Source organism: Schistocerca gregaria, chromosome 2, assembly GCF_023897955.1.
Source record: "Schistocerca gregaria isolate iqSchGreg1 chromosome 2, iqSchGreg1.2, whole genome shotgun sequence".
Lineage (NCBI taxonomy): Eukaryota > Metazoa > Arthropoda > Insecta > Orthoptera > Acrididae > Schistocerca > Schistocerca gregaria.
In genome coordinates, this window is record NC_064921.1 from 363,587,377 (window position 1) to 363,600,108 (window position 12,732).

The window sequence follows — 12,732 nt, forward strand, 5'->3', positions numbered from 1 at the left end:
CTTTTTAAAGCGAGAAATTAATTTGGGACAGCATATTAGCTACGGGTTAAACGAAATTTTTTTACATTCCTGCAGCCGAGTGATTTCTATCGTTTCTTAGGTGCTTAAAAATTTATGGAGATGTTTACTGTCTATGCAATTAAATGAAAGGCAGTTTGCTTTTCGCCATACGCGTTTAGTTTCTTTTATTGATGAAGCGTCTTGAATGGCGATGTCCAATGTTGCTAGCGCATGTGTGTGGTCCTGGAGATGTGTTTACTCGGTTCCCATACTCCAGATTAGAGATGGGTCAACTCGAGTTACCAAACCGGGTTAACTCGTGTTGAGGTGATTTAAAGTCAACCCGAGTTAGGTTGTTGCTCAATGGTCGCAACGCACCCTCCATACTCACTTTGTCCAGTTCACCACTTGGTGCAGCCGGTGGTTCCTTCGTATCAACCCCTCCAAGAACCAGGCAATCATCATAGGCCACACTGCCCGCTGCTTCCATCTCCATGATTTCTACCTAACCATTTATAGTCATCCCATCCAGCTCAACCCCACTTTGAGATACCTTGGCTTCAACCTTGACCGTAACCTCACCTGGACCCCTCATCTCCTGACCATCCGGCAGAAAGTCCATACCCGCTTATGCCTCATGAAACTCCACACCTACAAATCCCTCATCTGTCCTGTACTCTCTTATGCCAGCATTGTCTGGACCTCCTCCACCCCCCAACCCCTCCCCCACTTTTTTAAGGTCATCCAAATCTTTGAATTCCATGTGCTCCACCTTGACTTCCGTGTCCACTTCTGCCTCCACACAGCTCCTGTATGACCTCATCCCCTTCCCCCACTTCCTCCTTTTCCTCCAGCTTAATCTGTATCCTTTACACTGCCTGAGGGGTTGATCGTCCCCCACCCCCTGGTGTCGTACTTCCTCTCCCCCCGCCAGTTGCCATGCCTCTATCGCTGTGTCCTTATCCTCTCTCCATCTCAACACCCTCCATGTCTTTCGTCAGGATAATTTGCAGCACATCCCCCTCCCGGATGATGAACTTCGCCATAATGTGTACCCTTCCTACCAACCACAGCCTGACGTTATTCCCCCGCCCCCCTCAGCAGGGCCTCCCCTTCCCCCTCCCCTCCTTCCCCCAGAGTGATATTTCCTTCCCCCTCCCCTCCTTCCCCCAGAGTGATATTTCCTTCCCCCCGCCCTCCCTCCCCTCCGAGGCTCTGCACTCTCTCCTTTCCTCTCCAGTCCCCTTCAGCACGCCCACACCCCATCTCCCCTTCTCTCCTCCCCCTCTAGCGCTTCCCCTTCCCCTCTTTCTTCCCTTCTTCCTCATATCCCTACCCTGGCAGATCCTCTCAGTTTATTCTTCGTCGTCATTGTGCTATGTCGGTGTTGTGTTCAGTGCCATTCTACGGTGACGTCAAGTGCTGTGGTTTTAATCATGTGCTGGACTGCACATAGTTTTACTGTCTGTGATTGTTCTGGGCTACTCTGCCCATCACGTGGCTGTGTTACTCATTGTGCAACTTTTATGTTCCAGTCATACTTTGCCCTCTGTCTTTTTAATCCTTACAGTTTGTGGTTTTTCATGAACAATACTTTTTTTAATTTTTATCTCCATTTTTAAAGTCACACCCTTTTGTATGCTATATTCCATTATGTTCCCCATTTTTATGTCTCTGTTCTGCCATATGTCCTCGTTTATGTTGTTTTAAACATCTTCCTGTTACATACTTAATGTGTCTTGGCTGAAGAGCAGCGCCTATGCTGTTGCCAGCCCACGCCAGATGGGGAACTGAAATCCAATTTAATAAAAAAGAAATAAAAATTTTTGCTAACTTCAGTTCTGTTAAGATGATGCGCGGCCACCAATGACATTTTCATGAAAGGCTGATGTTACCACTGTTGCTGCGATCAAATCCAAATTGATGCTGTGCCTACAGAACGGGATGTCACCCACTGTGATGTTTGAGAGTGCAGTATCTTATGATTTGTCTGGTCGAAATTTGTGAAGCATTGGATGAGTTATTTTCAGGGGAATTAAGATCACCCGATTGCCATCTAGATCTCAAGGGAAATTCAGAGTGGCTCATGGGTGTATTCAAATTTCAACCCATAGTGTGACATTCATTAATCTTAGCAATACCAATGCATTTTCCATAAAGAGGATTACCAGGGGCTTTATGTCCAACTTAAAAAAGTTAAAAAAGAATTATGAATTGTCTTGACTTGTAGTAACAACATAGTTTAAAGAGGTAGTGATGAGTAAGGAAGGTCCTGAACCTGAGAAAATTGAATACTAATTTAGCGCCTGCTGCTTCACTTGTGTAGACTGAATGGTTCGCACAGATTTTTGTTTTTCTTTCGTTGAATTTTTATGTTGCTCACAAATTGCTACACCTTCTAAACTTTTTGTGCTAAATAAGGTCATAGAAGCATGGTATCTGGCAAATGTACATTTGGCCAAAAAGTGAGTCTAGTAGCTGGAGTCAAATGTTTCTGCTAACGTGCCTTTTGTATTTTTGTGGAAGTATTTTCATTGAAACTTTATGCCCCAAGTTTCTTTACATCTAACTGCGAAGCAAAATACCAGTTTTCCTACTTTCTTAAAAATTTTCATCGTCTATTTTACCCCCTTAGTGATTGAATTTCCAGAAATGCTGAAACATATACTATCTTAATTTATGACTGAGAAACCATATACCAGTTTTCATAGTTATAGCTTCAAAATTGCCTTAATACACACATATTTACAACAATCCTTACATTCCCTAGTTCAACCCCTTAGGAGTGAAATTTCAAACAATCCTTTTTTAAACAACGCCTGCAGTATAAGATCCACACCATCTCCAAATTTCAAGTTCTTATCCTTATCGGTTTGGGCTGGGTAATGATGAGCGAGTGAACCAGTCCGGTCCCAATCCACCCCTTAGGGGCTGAATTTCCATAAACAGTGAAACATGTACTTTCTCATTTGTAACTGACAAGCCAAATACCAGTTGTTATATCTATAGCTTTGAAGATTCCTTCACAGTGAAATTTTTCATAGACTATCTCACCCCCTATTTCACCTCTTAGGGACTGAATATCCAACAGTTGCAAAATGGGTATTTTCTTATATCTAACAGAGAAACTAAATGCGTATGTTCATACATTTATCTTTGAAAATGCTTGCATAATTACATTTTCCATAATCTTACATACCCTACTTCACTCCCATAGGGATTCAGTTTCCCACAATAGTGAAAGATATGTCTCTTATTTCTAATGAAGAAGCTAAATTCAAATTGTTTTAGATGTAGATTTAAAAATTCTTTCATAATGAAGTACATCACAAAATGCCGCCTTAGAGGTTGAATTTCCAAAAACAATGAAACATGTATTTTTTTTATTTCTAACCGAGAAGTCAAATACCAGTTTTCATAGATATAACTTTAAAAATACTTCAGTATTCTGAAATAATGATTTATTTTCAAAAAAGCCTTCACCCACTATTTCAAAAAATGCTGAAACATTTATTTCTCTTTTTCTGACCAAGAAACCAAATACTGATTTCAGTAGGTTTAGCTTCAAAATTGCTTTAACAGTGACATGCTTTCAAAAAAATTTTTCATCTCCTGTCTCACACTTTAGGATGGAATTTTGAAACATCTCTCCTTAAACGATGCCTATAGTATAAGGTCAACACTCCCAACAAATTTAAAGTTTCTATCCATAGTGGTTTCGGCTGCATGACGAGGAGTCTGTGAGTGAGCCAGTTCAAACACTGCATTTTATATGCATGGAGATTGCATTCATTGTGGAAATGCACATCACCATTATGACTTAAATTTTTTGGTTAAAACGCAGTAGCCATTCGTGCATGTGGCGGGGCATTTGGCTACAAAAGTACTGATTATGAACTGCTCTCAAGTAAAAAATTGAATGATATACTAGAAGACAGAAATGAATTGCAGTAGATCGGACATATTGCTTCAAATTCAGATATTTGGATGTCGGGCTGTAAAAAAACTTGTTTTCAATTTCATTGCTGATTTCATATAAGAACCAATTGCAGTCAAAAAGGTATGCAAACTGTGCAGATGCTAATGAGAAAAATGAACACTAGAAGAATTTTTCTACCTACTTGGTTTGGTTATCACATGTTAAGAGAAGTTACAACCCAAGCAGATGTGAAGGTGGCAAAGGATGTCAAAAATTAATATAGCTTTTCCTGCCAAATTGGTTTGAATGAGCTTAGGGTGACCTAGGTTTATGAAATGGACTAACTTGGACTAGATTGTTACTAACTCGAATTGAACGCATTGCATGGCAGGCAGTGCTGAGCTACAATTTGTTTTGCACTAGTTCGGTGCTCACTGCTGCTTTCGCATCAACTGAACCCAAGTTTATTTGAGTCAGATATCTATACCTTCATCAACACATGTGAAGTGACCATTGTAATTAAGTCTATCTTCAACAAAATTTAAAGCCGAAAGAATGAAAATTGTACCCTGTGTAGTACATATCACATTAAACAAAGATTCCAAGACTTACCAAGCGGGAAAGCGCCGGCAGACAGGCACATGAACAAAACACACAAACACACACACAGAATTACGAGCTTTCGCAACTGGCAGTTGCTTCGTCAGGAAGGAAGGAAGGAAGGAGAGGGAAAAATGAAAGGATGTGGGTTTTAAGGGAGAGGGTAAGGAGTCATTCCAATCCCGGGAGCGGAAAGACTTCCCTTAGGGGAAAAAAAGGACAGGTGTACACTCGCTCGCGCGCGCACACACACACACACACACACACACACACACACACACACACACACACACACACACACACACACACACACACACCCATCCGCACATACACAGACACAAGCAGACATATTTAAAGGCAAAGAGTAAGGGCAGAGATGTCAGTCGAGGCGGAAGTCAGAGGCAAAGAAGTTGTTGAAAGACAGGTGAGGTATGAGTGGCGGCAACTTGAAATTAGCGGAGGTTGAGGCCTGGCGGATATCGAGAAGAGAGGATATACTGAAGGGCGAGTTCCCATCTCCGGAGTTCGGATAGGTTGGTGTTGGTGGGAAGTATCCAGATAACTCGGACGGTGTAACACTGTGCCAAGATGTGCTGGCCGTGCATCAAGGCACGTTTAGCCACAAGGTGATCCTCATTACCAACAAACACTGTCTGCCTGTGTCCATTCATGCGAATGGACAGTTTATTGCTGGTCATTCCCACATAGAAAGCATCACAGTGCAGGCAGGTCAGTTGGTAAATCACGTGGGTGCTTTCACATGTGGCTCTCCCTTTGATCGTATACACCTTCCGGGTTACAGGACTGGAGTAGGTGGTGGTGGGAGGGTGCATAGGACAGGTTTTACACCGGGGGCGGTTGCAAGGGTAGGAGCCAGAGGGTAGGGGAGGTGGTTTGGGATTTCATAGGGATGAACCAAGAGGTTACGAAGGTTAGGTGGACGGCGGAAAGACACTCTTGGTGGAGTGGGGAGGATTTCATGAAGGATGGATCTCATTTCGGGGCAGGATTTTAGGAAGTCGTATCCCTGCTGGAGAGCCACATTCAAGGTCTGATCCAGTCCCGGGAAGTATTCTGTTACAAGTGGGGCACTTTTGGGGTTCTTCTGTGAGAGATTCTGGGTTTGAGGGGATGAGGAAGTGGCTCTGGTTATCTTCTGTGTGTGTGTTTGTGTGTTTTGTTCATGTGCCTGTCTGCCGGCGCTTTCCCGCTTGGTAAGTCTTGGAATCTTTGTTTTTAATATATTTTTTCCATGTGGAAGTTTCTTTCTGTTTTATATATATATATATATATATATATATATATATATATATATATATATATATATATATATATATATATATATATATATATATATATACAAACACACACGTAATTCTGTGTGTGTGTTTGTGTGTTTTGTTCATGTGCCTGTCTGCCGGCGCTTTCCCGCTTGGTAAGTCTTGGAATCTTTATTTTTAATATATTTTTCCCATGTGGAAGTTTCTTTCTGTTATATATATATATATATATATATATATAAATCAATTGGGAAATGGCAAATCTCAGGTTGGATAACTGAAATACACAGTAATCTGCTCAGATGTGAAAGGGAAATAGTGTTGACTGCTACCTCAGATTTTTTTTTTCATATGGCAAAAAACAAACTGCTTTTACTTTAGGTGCAAAGATGTAACATAACTTACATGTAAATTCTTTATTTATTTAGTCAAAGAGGCATCTGTGATGTGCTTTAGATCCTGCTGTCATTGATTAGGGAAGTATTATGCATGACAAGATGTCCTGCAAAAAATCACTAAATGCTTTCTCTGGAAACTACTTACAACAGTAAGGTCAGGAGCCCACTCATGATGGAAGTATGTATCCTAATTGGGAGCAAATATACCTAATCCCACTTGAGGTCAGTGACAATGAAGCAGTTTTAGCAACAGTAACAACTAAGATGCAAAGACAGCTAAATCAAATAGGAGGATTAACTTATTTCATTTGTTAGGTAAGTCACATCAGATCACAAAGGAGGATTCAAAACATTTACCTTTGGCCTGGAGAATGTATAAGAACTGTAGCCCAAGTTTAACCCTTAACCACAATTGTGAGGTTCTTGGGACCGCACTGCTTGTCACACTCCTGTTTCTAGGAATGCTATTGACCTTGAGGAACTGAGCTGCCCAGTAGCTTCCGTATTCTCAGCCTTTTGTTGAAATGACATCCAGGAGATTGCATGACTGTGTTAGTGTACATCAGTGACAGACTGAATATTTTTCTTGTTTTTTGTTTTGTTCTTTGTGTCTGCTGGTGACAGTAACTCTGGAACTATGACAAGTAACCCTGGTCCATTGCATGTGATAACAGACAATGCATATTTTAAACAAAAGCTTTGAAGAACTATCAATGAAGTGGCGAATGGCATATGCAATTTTGATTTTTCTGATGTGGATGGTGATTTTATACACAGCGAATACGATTCGGAATCCAGTCTGTCTGGCAAGAGCGAAAGTGGCAGGATAGGGCTGAAGGAAAGTCGGAAAGCAAAGAAGACAAAGAATGTGCTAGGAAATATTTCTATGGTAGAAATACACTGATGTCCAAAATTAAAGCAATAAACCCAGAAATTTTGCAAGACAGTGTTTATTTTGCCTTACAGCAGTACAAACAGGTGTTAGTAAAGTAATACCAATTTAAACAATACAGAACATAAACAACTGCAACATGCATAATGGTAGACAAAAATGTTCTTTGTTTTTTCACTTAACAGCCTTACACTCACACTGTGACAATGGGTCAATGTGCTCAGTATGGGGTGTGACTGCCTCTGGCAGCAATACAGACCTGACAACGATGGGGAATGCTGTGAATGATGTCATCAATCTCATATTGAGGCAATGACACCCATTCTTCCTGCAGAGCTGCTCGAAAGTCTTGGAGAATGGTTGGTAGATGCTGACGTGATTAAACCGGTGTCCTCAGTGCATCCCAGACATTTTCAATGAGATTCAAATAGGCAAAGTGAGCAGGCTATGTGATGCATGCAAATTCTTCCATTTCCAAGAAAACATCAACCACCAATGTTCTGTGAGATCGAGCATTATCATCCATTAATATGAAGTCTGGGCCCACAGCATCTTGCAGCAACACCACATGATGTTCTAAGAGCTTGTCATGATACCTGGCAGCCGTTAAACCCTGCTAATTCAACCATACAATCTCATGAAGAGGTATTAGTGGTTAATAAAGTCCCTGCCCACACCATTAAGGGACCCTCCTCTATATCAGTCTCTTTCCACAATTTTTGGGTGACAAATCATGTTCCATGTTCCCTCCAGATGTGATTGAGAATGACTCTCGAGACCAAATCGGGACTCATCTGTGAAAAGAACTTTGGCCCCATTGCCACTCTGGTGGCATGTTAACAGTTTCAAACTATATGTTCCCTTCTGTGAAGGTGTATTACAATTACACAACAGAAGGTTTCCAACAATAAAAGGCATCCTGCTGAAGCCTTCTGTACACTGCTTGCCTCGATACAGTACATCCAGTGGATAATGCCAGGTCAGACACCAGTTACCATACAGTATAAAGCTGCTACCATCGTCCCCTTACAGCCAAATTTCCTGTTTCTAATGTCACTTGCAGGCTCTGTAAACTCTCACATGTGGTCTCTATAAACTGTCACCATATCTGAACAACAACAGAACAATTCACGTTAAGCCATCAGGCCACATCAATTTGAGAATATCCTGCTTCAGTTTTTCCTATTGTCCTCCACTGTAGAGTGGCTGGTAGGTGTCTTCTCTGGGCCACACTGCACTGTCTATGACTGTGTACACAGGGATTGTGGATGTGGGACTATCGAGCAAACACTATCCGTTTGTTAGGTGTCCTGACACTGTCATTGGCATGGTGGTCCATTGAACCAGAATGCCATTTTCTGTACAGAACATGTTTGTACAGACATCTGTTGAAAGTTTGTATGATTATATCATGACTTAGATCAAAGACAGGGAAATAGCAGTGGTTTGTTGCTTTAATTGGGGTCACCGTGTAGGTTCAAGTGGACAGTAGTAGATTCAAACAGGAATGTCAGAATTCCAGCTCATAGTATATTGAAGATACCAGCCCTTCGATATGATCTCGGAGGACAATCACAGGTTGATCATTTCACCACGTGTAGCTACATTTTCAGTGATGATATGCTGAACAAAACACTCACATGGACAAATGAAAAACTTGAAAATATTTGGGGAAAATACACAAATACAGAGAGAACAGAAGTCAACTTGTACAATGTGTGAAATGAAGAGTTTTGTCAGCCTTTTAAACTACACTGCTGGATTCAAATTGAACAACAAAGACAAAAGTTCTCTATTTTGTACTGATGGGACTGGCTGCGATATTTTTCCATATCATTTGCCATCAGCAAGATTTGCTGCAATTCTCAACTGCTGGAGATTAGACAACCCTGATGACAGGAAGTTATGTAAGATTCCTGATTCAACAGCTGCTATGACAAACATTCTACATAAATTCAATGAAAATTCATAGTGGTCCTATATTCTTGGAGCTAATGCTACAACTGATGAAATGCTAGTCATCTTTAGAGGACGCTGCAAGTTCAAAATGTATATTCCATCTAAACTGGCGAAATATGGCCTGAAACTGCAATGCCTTGCAGATTCCAGAAGTAATTGTGTCTTCAACACCTATCTCTACTGTGGAGAAGATGCCGATGAGGCAGGACTTTCTGCAGATGAGAAGAAATATGCTTGCTGTTCCCACCCAAGGTATCTTCAGATTGTGCAAGCCTGTAGCACAAAGCAACCAAAACATTACTGCTGATAGTTGGTATGTGTCAGTTGAACTTACAGATTTACTGTGGAAAAATGCTTGATTATAGTGGTAACAATGAGAAAGAACAGAAAATAAATTCTGGCCTTCATGTGGTTGTAAAGTTGGAAAAATGGTGTATGAATTTTACTCACACTGATTTCCCTCATGCCTGAGAAAGAAAGAGCAGTAATTCTTTTATCAACAATGCATCACCTCCATAAAAGATGATGTGGAAAATGAAAAATCTGTAATTATATCCCACTATAATAACACACAGAATGTTGTTGATAGTGTAGAGGAAAAGAGCGCTAGATATTGTTTAAGGCACTGTACACAGTGCTGGCCCATGTCCGTGTTTTCCATATTCTTGATATGAGTGTTGCCAGTGTATTGTACTTGGTGGAGTGAACTTCACAAGAGCTTTTGTGAAAGAACCAATCAAACCTCCATTAGGCACAACAGTACGAGAATTGAGATTTTCTATCGATCAAGTTCTAGAAGACCTGAAAAAGGAGGACAAACTACATAGGGATGGAAAGAAGACATGTTGCATTTGTCAACCAAAAAGAAGAGGAATACCAACAATTTATGTTGCAAGTGCAAGGTCTGAATTTGTTTGGAATGCACAAGTGTGTCCACAGTGCACATTAGGTGACACGAAATGTGGCCACTTTCGGTAACGCAGATTTTTTGTGAGTAATTTACTGTCAAGAATTTTAACATTGATGGCACCTGTTGAACAATAACCTGCAACAACCAAGTTTCAAGTAGGGAACTACACTTAAATATTTTGATGTGTCCACCACTGTAAATTTAGATGAGAATTTAGATTGCGATATGAATAGGTCTTTTCCACAACACCAAAACAATATTTTGTACATATGTTATCGTTTATGTATAATCAAAGAATAAATATATAGTACTAAATGTAGAAAAAGTAGCTGTAGACAGTGGTTTTTATTCATTTTTCCCCACCACTTGAATGTGGTCCACGGGACCAGACAATTGTACTTGCATGAGATGCATTCACAACTGTGATTAAGGGTTAAATGGATAATTGATCATACACTGAATAGATTAAGTTAGCTCCCATTTTAACCACAATATATCATAGGTCCCCTGAACAGATGAGACATCTAGAACAAAAATGACCTCCATGCCAACCAGCATGGGTTTTGAAAACATTCATCATGCAAAGCCCAACTTGTGCTTTTTTCACATAACATTGAAGGATCCAGGCTGTCAGGTTGGTGCAGTATCTACTGACATCTGGAAAGCATGTGACTTGTTAGCATACCTATGCTTCTTATAGAAAATGAGGTTGGTTGGGGTATCCAGCAAAATTTTTGACTGTGTTGAGAATTTTTTGGCATGGAGGATACAAAATGTTACCTTGGGTAGGAGATTCAATGACAGATGTCAAAGTAACTAGAAGCCTGCCACCAGGGAAGTGTGTTGGGACCCTCGTTGATTATGTTGTGTTTCAATGACCTTACAGATAACATTAGTTACAATGTTTTCACAAATTTTGCAGCTGTCTGATAAAAGCTGGACATATATTCAGTGAGATCTTGGTCAGATTTCAAAGTGATGAAATAATTGGCTCCTTTAAGTGTCCAGAAATGTAAAATTATGCATTTCGGAAAGTTAAGTATAGCATTATGTGATTAATAGTTTCCTGTGACTACAATATTAGTAATTAAAAATCAGAATCAGTCCACTTAGACAAATACCCAGATGTAACAATTTGTGGGGATATGGAATGGAATGACCACATAGACACATTCACAGAGAAGACAGGTGTCAGACTTTGGTTCATTGTCAGGATACTGGTAAAATGCAGTCAGTCTATAAATGAAACTACTTACAAATCTCTTGTTGCCCCAGGTTAGAATATTGCTCAACTGAGTAGAACTCATACCTGATAGGACTAACAGGGGATATTGAATCTATGCAAAGAAAAAACTCGTAAATGGTCACAGATTTTCTTTTTTTTTTTTTTTTTTTTCTTCACAGAAGAGCATCATGGAAATGTTGAAAACCTGAATTGACATACTTCTGAAAATAGACACAAACTACACTCCTGGAAATTGAAATAAGAACACCATGAATTCATTGTCCCAGGAAGGGGAAACTTAATTGACACATTCCTGGGGTCAGATACATCAGATGATCACACTGACAGAACCACAGGCACATAGACATAGACACAGGCAGCAGAGCATGCACAATGTCGGCACTAGTACAGTGTATATCCACCTTTCGCAGCAATGCAGGCTGCTATTCTCCCATGGAGATGATCGTAGAAATGTTGGATGTAGTCCTGTGGAACGGCTTGCCATGCCATTTCCACCTGGCCCTGTGTGCCTCGGTCGTATGCAGTCCTGTTTGTGGCGCTCACCTGCACGGCGCCAAACACGCATACGACCATCATTGGCACCAAGGCAGAAGCGACTCTCATCGCTGAAGACGACACGTCTCCATTCGTCCCTCCATTCATGCCTGTCGCGACACCACTGGAGGCGGGCTGCACGATGTTGGGGCGTGAGTGGAAGACGGCCTAACGGTGTGCGGGACCGTAGCCCAGCTTCATGGAGACGGTTGTGAATGGTCCTAGCCAATACCCCAGGAGCAACAGTGTCCCTAATTTGCTGGGAAGTGGTGGTGCGGTCCCCTACGGTACTGCGTAGGATCCTACGGTCTTGGCGTGCATCCGTGTGTCACTGCGGTCCGGTCCCGTCCCAGGTCGACGGGCACGTGCACCTTCCGCCGACCACTGGCGACAACATCGATGTACTGTGGAGACCTCACGCCCCACGTGTTGAGCAATTCGGCGGTACGTCCACCCAGCCTCCCGTGGAATTTCCATTGTCCAATAGTGCATATTATGCTGGTTTAAGTTACCACTGTTGGTGAATGATGCTTTGTCGCTAAATAAAACACGTGCAAAAAATCTGTCATTGTCCCGTAATTTCTCTTGTGCCCAGTGGCAGAACTGTACATGACCTTAAAAGTCATCACCATACAATTCCTCTTTCATGGAAACATGGTACGGGTGCAATCAATGTTGATGTAGTATTCTCAACACTGACATTTTTGAGCGTCCTGATTCTCACACAATTTGTCTGCTACTGATGTGCAGATTAGCCACGACAGCAGCTAAAACACCTACTTGGGCATCATCATTTGTTGCAGGTCATGGTTGATGTTTCACATGTGACTGAACACTTCCTGTTTCCTTAAATAACGTAACTATCCGGCGAATGGTCGAGACACTTGGATGATGTCGTTTAGGATACCGAGCAGCATACATAGCACACACCTGTTGAGCATTTTGATCACAATAGCCATACATCAACACGATATCAACCTTGGTAAATGGTCCA

General features: G+C 41.3%; 1 protein-coding gene across 2 annotated transcripts in view; it reads left to right on the top strand.

The window, feature by feature from the left end:
• Window positions 1-12,732, top strand: part of LOC126337077 (uncharacterized) — a 327,185-nt gene that overhangs the window by 218,758 nt on the left and 95,695 nt on the right. The window lies entirely within an intron of this gene.